This window comes from Ischnura elegans, chromosome 6, assembly GCF_921293095.1.
Source record: "Ischnura elegans chromosome 6, ioIscEleg1.1, whole genome shotgun sequence".
Lineage (NCBI taxonomy): Eukaryota > Metazoa > Arthropoda > Insecta > Odonata > Coenagrionidae > Ischnura > Ischnura elegans.
In genome coordinates this window covers 67,068,360-67,089,350 of record NC_060251.1, presented here as the reverse complement: position 1 = coordinate 67,089,350, position 20,991 = coordinate 67,068,360, and the positions used below count along the sequence as shown (strand labels likewise).

General features: G+C 39.4%; 1 protein-coding gene across 4 annotated transcripts in view; it reads right to left on the bottom strand.

Moving 5' to 3' along the window:
* The window catches only part of LOC124160929 (TLD domain-containing protein 2), a 962,297-nt gene that overhangs the window by 434,463 nt on the left and 506,843 nt on the right, over positions 1-20,991 (bottom strand). The gene's annotated exons all lie outside the window — the stretch shown is intronic.

The following is a 20,991-nucleotide window of genomic DNA, read 5'->3' as shown; positions in this document are numbered from 1 at the left end:
TGTTCGGGGGAGGGAGTTCAAAGCCAGGGGGGGGAAAATATTTTAAAACAGGGTACCAATTAGAGGGTTATTTTTTAAACTAATTTTAACACTTTTCATAATAGAAAAAAATCATTTTTCAAAGAAATCATTTGTAAATTCATGATTTTTTAAATATTTTGTTTTCTTTTTTGAAGCAAGGTATAAATGGTCTTATATTTCGGGGGGTGGGGTGTGGACCCCTTGGACCCCCCCTCGCTACATCACTGGTGTGGGCTTGGAAAAAAGGGGATAAAATGATAAATTTAAACATATTCAAGGTATTAGTGAGGACGATGTACTAAAATATACGAATTACAGAAACCAATCACTTGACCATATGTCGATAAACAGAAACTAAAATGTTGAATAAAGTCACTCCAAGTACTTTGGTGCAAAAAAATTCAAGAACAGCTAAAAAATGAAACTGTAGTTGTCACGCATTGATAACTTGACATGAACCGAAACTAAAAGTCACAGGGAAAATGACGGAAGCTCAAGAAATAATGCTCCATAGGTTAGCTCAGTGTTATCTCTTGAGATAAGATATCGCACAGTAATGAGTAACATGTTCAATTATGCCATAAAGATAGTTAGAGGACAATTTACTTCAAGGGCAAAAGAGTTGGAAAAATGGGGTAGATTGTGAATTGAAATGTCCTTAAACAAAGTCAACATAATCTCAAAGACAAAAGTAACGATATAAAAAGAAAAGGAATTCGGCCAATGGAAACAAAAACTTCATTATCTGAGACAATGACGAAGAAGTGGATCAAGAAACCCATTTGAAAGTTTTTTGAATTTGCTTCATTTTGCTCCTCCATTTTGCTCAGAATCCATACGATGTAAACATTATGATGTCAACTCTAGGAACTGTTTTTAAAAATTAACTTCTGAACTAGCTGTATTGTTTAGTGAAACAAAGAAAAAAAAACATTAACAGGCTTCCATTATCTTACAAAACAAAATCTATCAAGGTTCTGCTAAAAATTAAAAACAGTAATAGTAAACGAAGGATCATTGCAAATTTACATCTCCTACTGCTTGTAGTCAAGCCTCGAACAGGCGTTTCAAAAACAGCCTCGCTTTCTGACTCGCAAGGGGATTTTAGTTAAATCTTCAAAACACTTCAATATATGGCTGAAATACTTAATATCATTTTAAACCTGCCTAATCCTACCAACCTAAATAACTACTCCTACCTAAAAAACCCACTTCTTAACACATTTTGGTTTTAAATTTATTTTTATATTTAGTTCCATAATCTAGAGTTATTCTGCTCTACGTGGAAATTGCGAATAAATAACGTCCTTCCTTAAATTCTCGGGAAACTCAGTTTAAATACTTAAAACTCACATTAAAAAGCGAATAAAAAAGTTAGCTAGCAGAATGCTTATGAAAATAGCAAAATATTATGGACGTATCGCTTTTCTAACACGTCAAAATGAGGCAAAAACGTTCTAATTCGTTCGTTTTGCTTGCTATACTCTTAAAACGTGTCCCATATTAAGCTAGATGGAAACTTTGTAGGTCTGCTTTCAGTATTTCCATTTTTTTACAATATACAATAAACAGCATACCATTACAAAGAGTGCCATGTTATTGTATAATAAAAAGTGAACAAAAATAGCAAACGTGCCCAATTCAAATAAAAAACAGTGAAAAAATAGAAGGGTTTAGCTTTTCTAACTCGCCTAAATGTGGCAAGGCGCTACCGAAAACGGTATCAGTTGAGGGCGGCGATAGAGCTGAAGCGTTTAGGCTTGTTTATTAGGCACATTCACCCTTACGAATTAATGTATAAATTTATGAACGCGTGAGTGGACACGGAAATGCTCCGTGTAACCACCCAACTTGTGCGAATGAAGGTGCATGAAATAGAACCTGCTCTAATTTGATTCATGCCTTCGTACATGTTCCATTCCGGTACACAAAAATCGTTCGTGCAGTCATAACTCGCACGTGTTAATGTGTCGTGTGAATATGTCTCAAGGTGTGGGGGGCGATGGAGCTGAAATGTCGGTAAGTATAAGGCCGGGAGGGCTCAAAAAGACTGTCCGGATGTGTCGCAGGTGATGGTGACAGTGGTAACGAGACTCCAGGGCGGGTTCGTAGGGTTATACTCTCGAGCCGGGTTTTAAGCTCTCGCTTTTCACCTCTGCACCTCGGAAGGGAGAGGACAAGGAAGGAAGCGCCGCGGCCGCGATAGGAGCCCGACGACGCCTCCAAGGAGTGGATAGGAGTGGAAGGGAAGGGATGAGGAACGTCGCAGAACAGAGGCGGGCGGGTACTAATACTAGTGAAACAGTGATTTAATGTTTCTACAGAAAAGAAAATAAAATCCTATTAGGAAGGAAATTTCGACGATTTTCCGTAGATTAGGTGAGGGTGACAAATCAAAGTGGAAGTGAGAGCGCCAATGCGCTACCAATAGAGTGATCAGGAGGCGAGACGAAAGCGGCGGGAGTGAATTACAAGCTCAGAAGGAGATCCCACGAAAGGGAGGGGGAAGAAAAATAGGAGGTGTTCACTCTAGCGGGGAAGAGGTCAAGCGGAAGATCAGAGGAAGGAGGGGAGGCGGGTCTCCACGGTTGAGATGAAGACGACCGCGGGAGAGGAAAGGCTAAAACAAAAGAGGAAGAAGATCAAAGGAAGTGCTGTGGAGGGTGAAGTGCAAGGACTTGAGATCAGGGAAGTTCCATCCCAAGAACAGGAACAAAAAGGGCAACTAAAGTATTGCTGAACGATGCTTCCTGCTTTAAAATTAACTCCTACAGGCCGTTTTACACGGGGCACGTAATTGCGCAGGTTAGAAGTGCATTAGTTTATAGAGGCCGTTTTACACGGTCCACGGAATTGCGCAATCTGATGTACGTGCGAAGGCGCAATCAAAATTGCGTCGTGTAAAGCGGTGAATTGCTAGAACACATGCGATAATGCCTGGATGCAAGACGGCAAAATAGCCCATGTTCTAATTTCGTTCATGCATTCGCGCAATTCCACGCCATTTTAAAAATTAATGCAGCTCTAACCTGCGCAATTACGGGTCCCGTGTAAAACGGCCTTAAAATTGCGTGGAATTGCGCGTATGCATGAACGAAATTAGGACGGGCTATTTTTCCATCTCACGTCCACGCATTTTCGCATGTGTTCTAGCAATTCATTGCTTTACACGACGCAATTTTGACTGCGGCTTTGTACACACGTCAGATTGTGCCCCGTGTAAAACGGCCTTTAGAAAAGAGAGAGAGAGAGAGTGAGAGCGGGGGAAAGTGTAGGAGAAAACCTTACCTTTAGCATAGAATAGGTGTACCTATATCTGCTGAAAGTGGCGGTCGAGTTGGCTTTCGAAGCGTTTGCCAATGTGTCGCAAACTTGAGAGGTGTGCTCAAAAGCAAGATAGATAAGGTAATGGTGCAATGGTAAATTGATGGTTGTAAATTTAATGTTACAATGGTGGAGTTAACATTTAAATAGCTTTGCATACTACCAACATTTTTAGGCTGAATATTATTACCATTCTGTATGCCGATGTCTAAGCTCTAACAACACGTATCTCAAAATTTGGCCGGCTGAGTTAATACTGCTAATACTGTTAATTAAAAATAAAATTGAAGCGAAAGCAACTCATTGTTTGCAAATGTATGCTTCTCTTTTCAATTTTATGTATTTTTGGTTTTTAATTTCAAATAAAAGTATAAACAGTTAACAAAATAATTTTCTCCCCTGAAATATTCCTATTTTTGAGATATGTGTTGTTAGAACTTGGCCAACGATATGCGACAATAATAGTAAAATGAAAACAAGGCATGTATAGCAGATAGAATGGTTAAACACATTGAAAAATCATGCATTTCACGGTGCAAAAAAATTTTACGTTAAATCATCCAATTGCTATTGTCTCTTCTTCCTATTATAATACATGGATTTAAAACGCAAAAATAGTTTTAAAAACGTGCAGCTAACTATCTTAAGTTGCAGGAAATATTGTATATTGTAGTGAAGTGCATAATTGGAGAAATTAAAGGCTAGAATAAGAAAAAAAGAAAATTTAGCGGAAGAATTTAAAGGCAACAGCGGATATGAGAGTAAATATATGACGGAAAAACAATAAACAACGGACCTTCAAGAAAGAAAAGTAGATTTAGATGGACTTCAGGTATATATTTTCCACGCAATGGAATAAACTGAGAGGTCTGACTAGAACTGTGGGCTAATTCAGGAATATCCCATTTGCAAAAATAACGCGGCACCAAAAAACGATAACTTAGAGATATCCTGAACGAGATAAGAGCACGAGGACAAGGAAAAAGCACGGAAATAAAAAAATTAAAGTGGTAAGAAATTCGGTCAATTGCGACGAAGATAAGCACATGAACTCAACGTTGTACCTTCTGGTTATTTGCTCAGGAGAGAGCTGATGGAGAGTTTGTTGACAATACTCGTCATGCAAATTGGGGGAAAGTTTGTTCTTTATCGTCGTATAAAGGTGTTTAACCCTAGCCGATCCTTGGGTTGAGCCCAGAGGTGGAGCGTGAACAGAATATCTATCCACGAGAAGGGAATGTCTAGCCAGGTGGGAGTCGTAGAAGCATTGTGCCGGGGGCTGGGAGGAACAGTCCGGTTATACGGCCGTTCTATAAAAAGAACACGGTCCTCAGCGCATTAAAGCGGCCGAAGGTCAAATCAAAACTGGGACCAGAGAAAATAGCCAATACGAAAGAGAAATTAATCCCCGAAAAACTAGATCGAAGATTGTTTTTTGACGTGGGGGAAACTAGTTTCAGTGTTAAGCAATGGTGGGACGGCTAGACGTTAGAGAAAGCCCGAGAAACATCGTCAGAAAAAGATTTAAAAAACCTGATACGTGAATACTGAATCCCAAAAACAAACAACAACATTAAGACACGAAAGAATCACTACATAAAAGAAATAAAGTCGTAAACTAATAGTTGCACTATCTCGGTCTTCGGAGTGAAGCCGTGTCGAGTTGTCACAGTTCACACACCTGGCCGACGTTTCGGAGACGAGACAGCGCTCCATCTTCGTCGGACAGGTATGCGAACGATATGAACAGTGACAACTTGACGCAGCTTCACCCCGAAGAACAAGATAGGGCAGTTATTAATATTAACCGCGGAAACCTACCCTTTAGAATTAAAACCGTAAATGTCCTTTCCCAATTGGGTAAAGAAATTAAAATGCCAATCGGAAAGCTCTTTACATGATCCGAAGATAATGTGGACCAGACGCGAGTGACAACAGTAGCTTGGTAGCAAAAAGAGCGGAAATATTAGGGTGGAGCTGATATTAATAAATAGGGCAAAGGATATAAAAATAAACAAACCCAGTACAGCATATGCGAGAGAAAGAAGAGGGAAAACAAAATGACAAGTGGTTAGAATGAAAGAGCGAATAACGTCGAGATCACCTGAGTTATTTATGTAACAATAACTTTTCCTCTTTTCATCGCAAGGTCACCATCATTGAGTAATATTAGGTTTTCAAAGAAACCGGCCAAAGGCGAAGTAAAAACATGCGGAAACCACGAAGGTATTCTCTCATTCATTCACATTTAATTTGCATTAAATTCCTTTCGGTATTTCCAACAGCATCAAGGGGAGTTACTAGCTACGCTGTACATCTAATAAAATGAAAATAATATGGATACTGATGATTTTCGATTACCAAATGAATTTAATATCCCTCAAGAATGACGTATACTTGAAAAGGTGGCAAAACTTCGTAAAAAATTTCTCGGGAACTCATCATGGCAACTAAAAATCTTTTTGGGCTAAGTTGCCACGTTAATTATCGAGTGGCCCCTTACACATAGCCCAAAAATATTTTTAATTACTTAAGTGACAAACCATACACTGAAGGGCACGAATAAGATCCTGGCGCATGGGCGTGACCTGACCTGCCGGGTGTTTATACGGAGCTGAAACCAGGAAGTGTCTTCCGGGCTTGAAAGAGGAGACCGAACACGGAATCACCTGTAGAACCTCTTCGTAAGGTGGAGAAATGCAGACGACGAACGGCGGTGGAGATTGCTAAAAATATCCCAGGAAGGTAGGTCTTGCACGGAAGCACTTACACACTGAGACGACTATTTTTTGCGAAACCGCGGTAGCCTGCCTCCACGGTCACCGTGTCGACTACAGCTAGCCCAGCCACCGACCAAGAGGAGACTAATCGGTTGGCAGACGAAGCAGTCCGGTTCCTACCATCGTCTTCCGCAGCGGGAAGGGGGAACAGTGGAGGGACTCCGACACGAACTTGGCCTATGTGGACTGGGAGGAGTGTGAGAGGCGGACGAGGGGATATGAAGGGTGGTCGGAGGCAGAGCCCGTTCTCCGTGCACTCCTCCCCTTTCAGTCCGACAACATGAGGCGCCTTCCGATGCGGCGACGACGCCCTCCGTGATCGGTCGCCTAGCAACAAAGCTTTGACCGCATCGTTGGATGCACAATCCTTGGCAGGGAGGCCCCCTGCGGTCACGGAGGTCGCGGGCAAGGATTACCGCTAGTAAGGACAACTTTAATCGACCGCAAATCTCAGAAGGCGTTCAATTCTTCAATCATATCCTCCATGAGCCGAGATAATTGTTTTCATAATTCATCAAGTTCCTTATAGAATTGGAAAAATGCTCGTAGATCGTGGTCATCATTGGTCAACAATCCCTAGATTGGTTTGATGCGGCTTGCCGTTCTTATCTCCTATCCGCTAGCCTTTTCATAGTGATGTATTTATCTTCTCTTACACATCTTGTCAATGTCGCAGTGAGGGGGGTTTTGGGGGATAACCCCCCCCCCAGAGCTGAGAGAAACTTATAAATTTAATCCATTTTACTTAATTTGATTAATGTACTTATAGAAGAGTGTAAGGATTAATAAACTATCGCTCAGAAAGCCATAAAACTCACCATTTTGAACCATTTATTTTAAACATTTTCTGGGGGAGGGCTCCCGCACCACCCGCTTATCCTGGTGGGTATACAACAGGCCTCAGATATTGTTGCACCTAAAACACCCCCTAGCCTTAATTCCTAGCTGCGCCCCTGCATCTTGTACATCCTGTCCTTTGTAACTCATCAGGGGTCTTCTCTTGCCCTTCTTCCCTTCCACCTGTCCTTCTGTGATTGTTTTCAACAGGCCATCATGCCTCATAACGTGGCCAAATGAGTTGTTCCGTTTTCTGCTTAAGGTTTTTAGAAGAGTTCTGTTGCCTCCCACTATTCTCTACACTTCCTCATTACTTAATCGGTTGATCCATTTTAACTCCATTACTTTTCGATAGCACCATATTTCGATTACTTCCACTCTTGACTTCTCTGCTGCTCTCAACGTCCATGCCTCGGTTCCATAGAGAAAAATACTCCATATATATCATGTGATGAATAATTTCCTTACTTCTATGCGATAAAATGTTAAAATTCAGTCAATTGCATTTTGATGAGTCGTGTTTCAGCTATTCATTCATTCATATCACCTCAATCATAAGATTAGCGTGCTGCAGACATCCATTTATCCTTTCCCCCAGTAACTTATTTCAGTTTCCTTACAATTTTTTACTTGCGTTCTTCTATATCAGATCAAGGAACTTATCTTTTGGATATTTACCTTTATTTTTACCTAAATACTTTTTCTGAAGGATTTGGTGAGTCTGATTACGTAGATTATCCACTCGATCCTTCTCTGGTCTATGGTGATCTCGTTTCCTGTTCTTATCTTACTCGTCGGTACATTTTCCACAGCCTATCCGTCAATTTGTCATTCAAAACCCGCCTCCGGCACCAGATCTCATAGGGTTCAATTATTTTCTGGTCACAACTGTCACAACAACTATCACTAGCTATTCAGCAGCACATCAAGATGACACGATGTTGATAATTAGAGGATCCTACTCGGATCAAAATGAAGAATTGTGTGTGTAAAAAGTCAGTTTTACTATAACTTTTTCAGTTCAATTATCTATATTAAAATTCAAAGTTAAAAATAGCAGCCATGTGACATGATATCAAGAGAATGTGCTTACGAGGGCAGAATGACAACAGACAGGATGGAATGGTGGGATCAAAAATCTTCAAATACTTACTTCGGCTCACTTATTGAGGAAATAATACCTCGACAGAAAAAAGAATAGAGATGGTAAAGATGTTGTTATTTCAGTCAAAAAAAATTATGAATAAAAATTATTAGTAAAATGACCGACAAAGAAATATCGCCGATAAGTCAAATAAGAATTTTTCAAATATAATGTATGGATGATTAATTATAAAATAAGTGGGAACTGGAATAGGCTAGAAATACTGCTATCTAACACACCGACAGCCTTCTCGCCAACAAGAGGGAAGATTTGATATGAAAGGAAACCATATCGGAATCATATTGTTGGATCCATAAACCATATTGTTGGATCTGAAGGCCCAATACAAACAGGTGGAACACCAAATTAATAGTGCTTGGAAACATTGGCGTTAACGTTTTCATTGCTAAGCAGTGACTCAGAGAAATAAGGTTTATAACTTTCATCTCGAGAATATGATTCTCCTATCATCAGGACTGGGCAAAATACAGACTGATGAGTATTTTATATACAAAATACAGCTCTAAATGCATTTAAAATACAAAACACTGCTTCAAATGTATTTGAAATGCAAAATATAAAATACCTTAGACTTGGTTATTTGCAAAACAAACTGCAAAATAGTATTTCAAATGCCTTTTAAAATACAAATAACATTTGTATGGAAACAAAGAGAACTTTAAAAAATATAACCTCCCTTGGCACGTTATGGATAGTTGCAAACAAGGAAACGATTCTAACGAGAAAGAAGTAATATATGATCCGTAATGTTATACGAATGTTATCAGAACTACTTCAAAAGTATTTACCAATCCATTTTTTATTTTAGAATGGAGAAGTACCAAAAATCTGTACCTGAAATACAAAATACAAGATACATTCAGATCGTGTTTTCGAAATACCAAATACAAATTACAAATGTATTACAAATACGAATTTTAAAATACTTGTATTTGAAACAATGCCCAGCTCTGCCCATTATCCTTGCTATTCACAAACGACACTGCTCAGTAAAAAAAAAACTGCCATTCAAATTCAAAATCCCTTCACCTCGAAAACGTTGTCCCTGAAATTTCTCCGCCCTGCGGTCCTCATACTGTCAAACATTTCCTCGATCTATTTAATTTTTTTGTCCCTTTCAAATTTTAGAGGCCTCTCCACTGAAGTGAAAATTCGGTCAAGTCCAACGATTATCCAAAATGAATAGCCTTGTCTAGCTCAACTAAAGAAGTCTCCATCGGAACTGTGAAACAATTAATTGGCCGCCAAAAGGCTACTTATAAATGCCAACGTTTTAAGGATAAGAACTGACTAACATCTGTTTATCAAAGGAAATAAAATGTATTTGAATTTGAAAAATTCCTGCCGGCGAATGCAAACGTAAGAGCATCAAAATAAGTTAAAAGTATTGAGTCTGAAATGTTTGAAATAAAATTATTTTCACAAAAACATTTCATGCGGAGAGGGAGGTGGATATTACATGCAACCGCAAAATCCAAATATTACATAGACTTCATTAAATTCATGACTATCTTATAATCTTAAAGGTAAAGCAACTAAAGAGGCAGCATGTTATACTATCTAAAATATGATCCAAGAAGCATGAATTAGCACGGTGTAATACGTTTGAACTCTTTCAACGTGACACAAAGTTTAAAGTTTTGGTAGAAAGTCTACGAAGTATAATGCACTAGTATTTCCACTTATTCTCCTCGGGTTTCTCTTGCTCTTGTAATCCACGGTAGAAGTTTTGATACGTTAGTTGATAATCGAAACGTCGACCCGCGAGGAATTTCTGAAATCAGTTCATTGGGAAAGCCAACGACCATATTTCATATAGTGACACATTATCAATAACAGACACTTTGATACTTTCACAAAGTATTTTTTTAAATTTCTATTAACGGTTTCGGCTAATACAACCTTAATCAAACAATATTCTAAACTGTACTACACTAAATAAGAAATACAATATACTAATATGATGCAATTAGATTGCGCGTGTTGCTAATGACCTTAGTTGTCGACGCACCCGTAACCCCAAATTTACTACTACTAACAACGGAAACCGGTCATAGAAATATGGTGGAAGTAACAAAGTGGCTGCTATTGACAATATGGAGCCCTTTAACACGTTCAAGCTTCAAGTTTCGATTTAATTCTGCGACATACTGTTAAAATATTACCCAGTTTTTTGACAAACAAGAATATCGTTTCTCACCACTGCAACAGCAATCGAGAATCCAAATTAGGAATGAACAGGATTTCGAGCCCGCAAATCGCATAGAGACGGTGTACAGTGGGTTGAAATCGTGAAAAGATGGCCAAGAGTATTCTGCTAAATATCTTTCATAAAAAATGCACATTAACACATTAATAAGGAGATGAATATTTAGAAATTTGAGTTTTTCCTTAAGTAGGCCCAGCGAAAGGTTGGGTTTTGAAGATTTCGTGAGAGAATTGGAAGTGAAGGTTATTTTGCAAAAATTGTGCAATTTTTCCCATAAATATTTTTGACGAGTAAAAATTATGAAAAATCAATTAAGTCATCGTTTGTACTAGTATTTAGAAAAAATCCGGAAAAGAATAATATTCTTTGCTAGATTAAAAAACTAATCTTTTACAATTAGGCCACCTTTTTGTATTTCAGCCCAATGTACAGTTGTGGGATTCAACAAACCTTGCATTGAGATCACAAAATTATATTGTCTAAGCCACTAATTTTGGGCCATAAACAAGTATTCAGCTCTCAGCAACCACCTCATTCATCCCTTCGTTACTCGCTGTTTACACATCATCTCCTTGGAGTCCGAACGAACGTAAGATCGCATATTACGCGAGGATCTCTTCACCGCCGCCGCAGTGGCGGTCCTTAATAGCGAGTGAAACCCATCAATTACACGTGAACCGTAAAAAGACTTCCTGTCGGGATGATGGTTTATCCCTCGAGCGAAATGAATATCTTAAAGAAGACGGCAGGAAGTCGAGAGGTACAAGATTGCGAACGCGAATGAATGGTTAAAGATTCATCACCCCAGGGAATCAATCTTGAAGCAGAAGTTGAGCCTTCTTAAATATGTATTTTTCAGTTTCAAAATAGTTTCGTCGAGTTTCTTTTCCATATCTTTGGCTCTAGCAGTGGTTTCTCCTAGTATACAAGACTATAGTAAAGAGACTCAAAGATGCGTATGTTATTTTCGTATGAGAAATTTATACATTTGAGACAAATGTAAAAGTTGACAAGGGTCTACTATATATATAAAACGAAAATTTCGAGGTGATGGCTTCTAAAGGCGCGTCTTATCCCAAGATTCTATTGAGCCTTCCAATTTCTAGCCACTCATCCATAACAACCGACTTCGTCCGCGCCAATTAATATCCATTCCGATTGAGTTGCGAAAGATTCAAACTATCCCTAAAGGAAATGCAAACCTGGAAGTATAATTGTTCCCATCCTTGAAAAAAATGAGATTGCTGCTCAGTCTCGTAGGCGCCATGCGCGGAGCTAAGAAAAAGAAATATCGGGTGAGTGGAAGGGAAACGAATTGGTAATTAAGTACCGTTAAGAAAGCAACATATTTGTCTCACCGCATCCTCTGCTAAAACCGAAAGCGATTTGAAATCAATCACCATCACCATAAGGCAAAAATCTACTTAGCCTAGCATCAGTGGGTGTCTATTTTCCTTCTCGTACATGACTGCATTCAATCGAAAAACCAGAACTTGAGATATTTATTTTTACACATTAAATTGGTGTTCGGATTAACCTGTCTTCGGGTATGATAACATACATGATGCTTTCCCGGTGTATGTTGGTAGTAAAAGTTGGCCGGATGCCCCACCGAGCAATCTCCACCATGGGTAGTCCTTCACAGGGGCGCAGCTAGGAATTAAGGCTAGGGGGGGGGGGGGGTTAGGGTAACTAATTTTTACGGGTTTAGGGGTTTTGCATACCCACCAGGGTAAGCAGGAGTTGAAAAATTTTCCAGAAAATTATTCTTATGCCATTATTCTTAAAATTTCTCCTCCAGAAAAATTTTAAGAACAGAAAACAATTTCTCCTCCAGAAAAAATTTAAGAATAACGGCTCAAAATGACGAGTTTTACGGCTTTCTAAGGGATATTTGATAAATCCTAACACTATTCCATAAGTAATACTGATCCAAATAAGTAAAATGGATTAAAATTAAAATTTTCTCTGAGCTCTGGGGGGGGGGGGGGGTTTATCCCCCAAAACCGCCCCCTCGCTGCGCCACTGATCAGGGTACAATTCATACTCAATAAATTGGGCTGAATGAACTGGAACTGTCAGCCCTGAGGTTGGAGTACGACTCGTACCCAGAAACGTCGGCAGCCACTTCGGATATATTCACACGATCTAATTAGCAGTTGAAATTAATTATTATCTAGAACTAGAGTTGATTTGAGGCAGCCCTAATCTCAGCCATTTTTACCTCCCATTGGTTAAAGTTGACATTGAAATGTTACATTAAAATGGCATACGCCGAGCTTTGACTCCCAGGAACTTCCTCCGAATTCCATGGCGATTCTAAATTCGGTCCGGGCCACCAGACCATCGAAAGGAAGAGTGAGGGGCCTCCAGATGGGTGGACAGCCAGCTGGACGAGTCCGTACATGTATATCTTCCACTCCTTAGAGCGAGGGGAGGCGGGAAGCAGCGTGCATGGGGCCCCTTCCGTCGGCCGCGACCCGAAGCGAACGCCCCCTCACGCATTTATATCTCTTCCGATGCGAGGGCCCGTGGAAGCGGCCGCATGCATGAATGAACGGAGACCGGCTGGGCGTATCCACGGAGGAAATACTATTGCAAACCTCTTACTATGGTTACGGGGATAATAGTTTTAAAATAATGTTGAGACAGAAATTTACTATGCATAAATACTTGATAAAAATTAATAATAAATAATTGATAAAAATGTTTCCTTATGAAGATATATGGATAGGTATCATTTACTCCTTCGTTATTGACCGTACCTGTCCAAAATTTTCAGCGTATTCACCAATCGACAATATTAATTTTTAGTGATATTCAAAGCTCCATTCCAACCATTGCTTCATTTTACATCGATATTTAGGAAACATAGGAAACTATGCAACCTGTATCTGAGCAAATGCATGTCGGTATATTCTTTGCAGAGTCCGTCCAACTACAGCCATATTTATGCTATGTATGGTTTCAACATAAGGGCAACAGACGAAGTGAAGTACCAAGGAGTTACAATAACCTCGAACCTCTAAAGGAGAACACATGTAAGGAATGAAATATGATTTAATGCTTTCCCGGCGAATAATGTGGGTAAACTTTTCTCAGGATTCCCACCGGGTTAATGTTTTTATATCGGCCAACGTTTCAAGTACCGTCTCGGCACTCATCTTTATATATTCAGCCCTGAAGATGAGTGCCGAGACGGTACTTGAAACGTTGGCCGATATAAAAACATTAACCCGGTGGGAATCCCGAGAAAAGTTTACCCACATGTAAGGAATATTTGCGGAATAGCCCTGAGGAAATTAGGATTCGTCAAGCGTATGGTGGGAAGATTTTCGGGTGAGAAAGTAAAAGAAAAGTGTTATTTCGCAATCGTCCAACCGCACCTTGAATATGCAGCGAGCGCATGGGATCCGGCGCAGAAGAATGGGATCCGCAAACTGAATAAAATACAAAGGAAGGCTGCGCGGTTCGTCAAAAACTGCCACGGGCGTACAGACAGCGTTACCCAGATGTTGAGCGAATTAGGCTGGGAGCCGCTGGAGACTGCGCGCTAAGCTTAGATTGCTTGAACAATTGAGAATGGATATCTTTAAGAGCGACACGGAGAACATAATATTAGAGCCGCTTTATCATTCCAGGTTCGACAGAGGCGATAAATTAGGAGCGATGTTTTGCCGAACGGTTAGATATGGGACTTTATTTTTTCCGCCGAACCGTAAGGGATTTCAATAAATGCTAGTCATTAGTTCCTTAGGGCACTTCCTTTTTATTTGTAAACTGCTTTCCTAACACCCCTTGCCACACGCCTTTTAGGCGGCTTGCGGGGTATTACGTAGATGTAGAACCTTCGCTCATACAAAGTGGCCCTCTAGCCCAAAAAATTGCCCACCTCTGCCTTAGAGCGTTTCATTCCATTAATTATAATAATAAATGATACTAAAAAATCGAACGATGTGGAACTCATATCGATATAAACACATCGAATGAAAAGAGATACACGCATTACTACACGAGTTGAACTCCACGTGCCACGTCAAGAAATTAGTCCTCTGAATTCATTTTCCACGAAATACCCACATAAATTTGAATTGATTGACGGATGTGCGATTTCGATTGCCTCATTTTTTGACAATGCTATCCACAGTTCAACCGTGATGTCAAGTGTTCAATGATTTGCGTTCTGTGTCGAATTACTGATACGAAGCTCAATACGCCGACGAATGCTAATGGGAGAGATTTCACGATTTCAAAGTCTACTCGCGACACCCTCGTTATACGGAGAATTCACCTCCCAATTAGCATGCCTGATACGCGATCCGCTCCAAGGCTTGCATCAATTCGGAAACTCCTCACCATCAACCTACATGCACATATCCAGGTACTGCACTGAAATGTTTAAATCCTACGTAATGCCAATATGGAGCACGAGTAAATTGGTTTCAAGTAAGTAATTGCTCACTGATGTCTTATCGTGTATTTTAAAATTGGATAATTGATTCCCACATGTGATATTGGCGATTCGATCACATATGAAATCGATAATTTTGCGTACCCCTTATCCGATCGGGGGTACGCCGAAAATAATCAGTAATGGCGGACGCCAGGAACTATGTATCTGCTAACCAGGAATATGTATGCATATAATATGGGATATTTAATACAAAGTTCCTATTTATCCATTCATTTATAACAAAATGTGTCACCTACCCGTAGTGAACTTATGTAATACAATGTGTACGTTACACTTTTTTGAGTACAATATTAGTGTAATATATATGTATAGAGGGGTACGGGAGGAAAAAAAGGTTGGGAACCGTTGTCCTAAATGAATGAATTGCAAATTTGATAATCGTATCATAAAAAGTCGCACCGGCAAGCAGTGGTGGATCCAGGATGGGGAAAAGGGGGGGGGGGGTAAGTAAGGAGTAATCTCCCAGAAGTAGTGGGGGTCCGAAAAAATTACTAATCTATCTAGTGTAAATTAGATATCCAAGGGGGGCTATTAGCCCCCCACCCCATACATCCGCCACTGCTGGCAGTAGAGTACTACTTAGAGAGGTACTTTGCTAAATTTTCATGACAAGAATATCTTTTAGTTCGCGAAATAGTTTCCATTAATATTTTAAATTATATTTATGAATTTACTGAGGAAATATTATAAAATCATTTGGGAGAGCATTCTTAGAGTAAAAGTGATCTTGAATCTTGACAATTTAGACAGACAATTATTATTAAATATAATTAACCGTTTAAGATAGGTTCACATCGAGAATTTTTCCAGCCATTCCACCAGTAAGATTACTAATAAATCCCATAAAACAGCTCTTTAATAGGTGAAATTTGATATTTATTTTTGCATTCAATTCATTTTTCTTTCAAAAACTTCAGTTACGGCAGAGATGGAATAAAATATAAATAAAATTGTAGACTGAATATTTGATAAGCTCTAGCTTTCAACGAAGACGTGAAAAGAAACTGGGCCTTGAATTTTTTTAGTATGGAAGGCGGTAATGCAGCTTAATACCAAAATACAGCCCAGTCCAAAATGATAGAGACTATTTCACCCAAGTGATAACTTATCTACACTTGTCGCAGTCGAATATTTCACGAATTAATCGCTGTCACCAATGGTAGTTAAAATGGTAGCGAAAAAGCTAACGATCTCAAGGTAATATCTACATAAACGCTGAAATCGAGTGAGAAAAGATACAGCCATTACTTCAAGAGCGAAACTCCTTGTGCCACGTCAAGAAGTTCCGCAAAAAATAATCATAAACGACTCTAACCGTATGCGAAATTTTCCCAAATAACTTCGGGGCTCATTATTGTGCGCAATCCAATCGTATTGCTGTTTTAATTGATACTAACATCACGCAGATATCAATTCTATTTATCTACGTGACGATAATAAGTAATTTTCATCTGCAGACGAAGATAAAAATACCACCACCTGAAACAGCAATAACATTAGAGTGCGCATAGTAATAAACCGCGCAAATATTTGGAAAAATTTCGCACACGGGTAGTCGTTTACGATTATTATTTGTGGATTTTTTTGCATGGATAGGAAAAGCATAAAAAAATGACAGACACCGGCACCAGGATGTGAAATTGTGTTTCGGAAAAACGGTTTTTCCGAGGTGTTTGTATTCCCGTATATTTGACGCTACCTCCGCAAGTCGCGAGTGTGATCGCAAGTGTGAAGTAGCGTGAGAGCATGCACTCTGAGAAAATGGATCCATTCCCTCGCGTCTCCCGTATGAGGTTAGAAATGAATTCCCTTGGGGAAACAGTGAGAGGAGGGAGAAAGAAAAGATGGAGAAATATACGGGTTGAGTTCAATACGTAATTCAGCACTTTTTTTTCAGGGCCAATTTTGATTTAAAAATCTTGGCATTTCTTATAGAAAATTCTCAAATATTTTTTGCTTCGTCTCGTATAGTTGCATTGACTTGCGATAAGTGACACTGTCATACGGAGCTTTTAAAATGGCGTCTGTAACCGAGGTGTGTCCTTAAGGACGGGCAGTGATCAGGGCCGTGCTGGGCCGCCGGTACACAGGGATGTATCCCGGTGCGCCCTCCAGCCTGAAAATCTATTGCTCCCTCCAGTTCCGAAACTGAAAAATTTAGTCGGAATGCCAAAACTGAGAAGGTAACTTAATTTCAATGATGTCTCATTTAAAAACATAATTGACACCGTGTTGATGAAAGGAAATTACAATTAAAAATGCAGAAAATTTTCTCGTGCTTTCCACCGGTTTATGTTTTCCATGTCTCCCGAAGTTTCGAGCAGCGACTTGCTGATCATCCTCAGGGGATTTTCCAGACACTTGGAAAACATCAACCGGTGGAAAACCCGAGAAACCTTTCTGCACATGATACGCCAGGCTAACCTAAGGTCATACAATAATTAACATTAATGTGATTCAATCTGATAAGATTCAATTTAATCTCAAGAGTGTAAGGATTAAAATTTCAAAATTTATTTGTTATATTCCTCGCCCCCAGACCTCCCCCTGCATAGTGATGGCGCCCTCTGGCTACGGCCATCCACCGCCCTTAAAAGGGGTCCAGCACGTGCCTGGCAGTGATTTTCTTTTTGCGGAAAATTGCATGTATAAAATGATCTGGCAGTGGACTACACTCTATATACGAGGAGACTTCAATAAGTAATACAGCACTTGAATAAGTAATTCAATAATAAGTTTTATAAGGTCAATAAGTAATGCATTTCTTTTCACGGCCAATTTTGATTTTAAAAACTTGAAATTTCTTGTGGGACATTTGCAAACATTCCCAATTCGTCTGGTACAGTCGCATTGACTTCCAATGGGTGACCGTGCTATACGGAGCTGTTAAATGGTGTCTCTAACGGAGGTGCGTTCCCTACAACGAGCAATGGTTAAGTCTCTTTTGGCGGGAGAACCAGGGTGGCTTAGATATTCAGTGGCGCTTGCAGCATGTCTAAAATGATCTGGCAGTGGACTTCACTCTATGTACGAGGTGACTTCAATACGTAATGCAGCACATCAATAAGTAGTTCAATTATAAGTTTTATAAGTTCAAGAAGTAATGCAATTTTTTTCACGGCCAATTTTGATTAAAAAAACTCGAAATTTCTTGTGGAACATTTTCAAACATTCTCACTTCGTCTCGCATGGTTGCGTTGACTTCATGTAGTTGCTATACGGAGCTGTTAAAATGGGGTCTGTAACGGAGGTACGTCCCCTACAACGGGCAGTGACTGAGTTTCTTTTGTTCAGAGGCGCTTGCAGCATACCTACAGTGATCTGGCGGTGGACAAAAGTACTGTGGGTCATTGGCAAACGCGTGTTTTATCATTGCCTCTACAGGCATGATGAAGAAGTTGTTGCAGTGCGACGTTGCCTCTGACATCGACCAGTAAAATAGTACACTGCAGGCATGCAGGCCCTACCTTAAAGGTGGCGTCAAGCCGTGAATGGAGATTAAGTTGAAAAATAGTGTTGTGTGGCTAAAATATTGGGGAATAACATGGTTTATTTGAATGCTAATGTGAAATCGAGTTTTTACCCTTGCATTAGAGGAGATTGAAGACCCAAATTCGTTATAGTATAACTTCTACAAATGCCTATGTATTTGACCGAAATATAAATCCTCGCTCTCTTTACTAAGGAGACAACGCAACCGCATATGATGACCGCAGATTTCCTATGATTGATGACCATTCAATATTTCTTGCATCGCTTATCTTCAACTTCCTACAATGACGACGAGGCCTTTGACAATGGATTTAGCAACTCCTGGTCGTCAGTGAACCATAACGACTCCACCATCTGTTCACCCACTTTCATTTCTAAAATCCTTTCTAAAGCCTCCATAATGTCCTGCAAAATACGCATTGAAATGCAATAAGCGAATGGAAAATATTTTATAGCACCCTCGGCGATGACTGAACAATTGCAGTCTGCAAAGAGCCACAAAATGTTACTATCTCAACTACGTGTTATGAACCGCACATATTTTCTCGATGCATTAACCATTTTCCCCATCCAAGCCTATTTCCTAGAGTCAATTTATTCTACTTTTCTTCTACTTCTATTCTATTTACTCTAACAATTACGTAGCATTGGGAAAAAAAGTAATGTGTATCGGGAATGCTCTTACCAAGAGTAAATAAATAAATCAACTCAAGAGTGAATCCCTCCCGGACTTCTCCGGATTTATCTGCAAATGACTGTCTTAGTAATGCTATATCGTCTTTACATGGGGTCAAATTGACAAAATTTTTCAACTATCAATTCGATGTACTTCCGAAAATTAAAAAAAATCCAATCCGATAAACGGCCGCTATTTGCCGGGGAATAAATAGTGTTTTCTAATCGAAGTACCGATTAATTTCTACTTAAAGGATTTCTACTTAAACAGCGATTATAATATCTAATTTAAACACATTAATTGAGATCAACAGGCTCTTTTCCTGGTTTTATAAAACATTTGAGGAATAAAAAATAAAAAAAACTCTGGCAATAACAGGCTTATTCTGAGACGCAGAAGAGGAAAATAAAACGGTATGGACAGTGTGGCTAAGAATAAGGTTATTGCGATACTTGGGAAAGATTACGGGAAAGACAATACTGTGGGCAAAAAAGAAGTTGCCGAAAATGCGTCGTAAGACACTAAATATAAATAGATGGGGAACTTGACCGACGATAAAGCAAGGTCAAAGATATAAAGAAGTGGGGAAATATTTTGTTTAGATTTGAAGGTGAAATAAAATCATGCTAATTTTGTGGACATTGGTCGCAATCGGTCATTGTTTGGCCAAGGAAATCATTGTTAAATTGTTTCGACGTCAGTCAGAAACAGTGATAAACGTGGCGACTTAAAATTACCATACTAAAATCATGCAAAGAATGAGTAATGAAAAAGAAACTTTTTGCTTTCACATGACATATTTATCTAAACCATTATATTTATTTACCACATTTATAGTGAAAATAAATATTTCGTGTGAAAGCACAAAGTTTATTTTTCAATTTTCATAATGAGCCGCTTTCACAAAGTTACGCCGCAAGGTATCAATTGAATTAATTTCATACCAAGAACCCTCCGACACGTTATCAGAATATTTTTCTAAGGTTATGCCTACTTCCTGTTTTGTGACAGCAAAACAATTAACGCCCAGTACATGTTAGACACGGGAAAATGTTGACCAAATTCTGATCTCCATGAATTGGCAATATCAAGACTATAACACAAGTTTTCTACACGAGTAACTCGTTGCAAAAAATATGAAAAAAATTCAACTGGTAGAAAGGGGGAGCCGTGTCTTATTTTAAATTAAGGCCAAGTCAGTCTTTGATGTGTTTGGATATCAGTCAGAAGCAGTGGGAAATGATTATTAGAAAATTACCATGCTAACATCATACTAAGAACCCTCCAATACGGTATTTATAATGTTCTATGCCTACTTCCTATTTTGTAACAGCAAAAGAAATTTGCACGCAGCACATTTTAGATACGGGAAAATGTTGACCCAATGAAAGGCTGTTCTTCGAGTCAATTTGAACCATCCCCTTTTAATTATCTGATCCCACCTAAAGCCTATTCAACACTAATAAGGAAATGGGTTGTTGACAAATTATTAAAACACAACATTTTGGAGATAAATGAAAATGTTGTTCTAGTCTGCAAAACTTGGCAATATCAAGACTATAAAATAAGTGTTTTGATAGATTAATTCGTTGCGAAAGATAAAAAATAAATATAAAATTTATAGAGGGTGTACTGCGTTTTCTCTGAAGTTAATCCTAAGTCAATCTTTGATGTGTTTTTGTTTTTTGTTACGACTTCCGAGTGGAAGGGCGCAATACTCACTTCAGCCAACCAGCTGAGACAGAGGGCACCTTCGGTCCGTTGTGATGGGAGAGATCAGCCTCCGAGGACGAGGATCGAACCCGGGACCGCAAGTGGAAGATCCATACTTCCATTCTGGGTTGACAAAAATCGAGTTTCGACGGGAGAGGGCGCTTTGGATGGCGGAAGGCGGGCGCGACACGAGACGGCATCCAGCCGCGATTGTCAGAGTAAAAGGAGGAGTGGTCGGAGAGGTAGGGGAAAGTGGGGAGGGGGGAAAAGAGAGGGCATGGGGTCAACGTCACCCCAAGG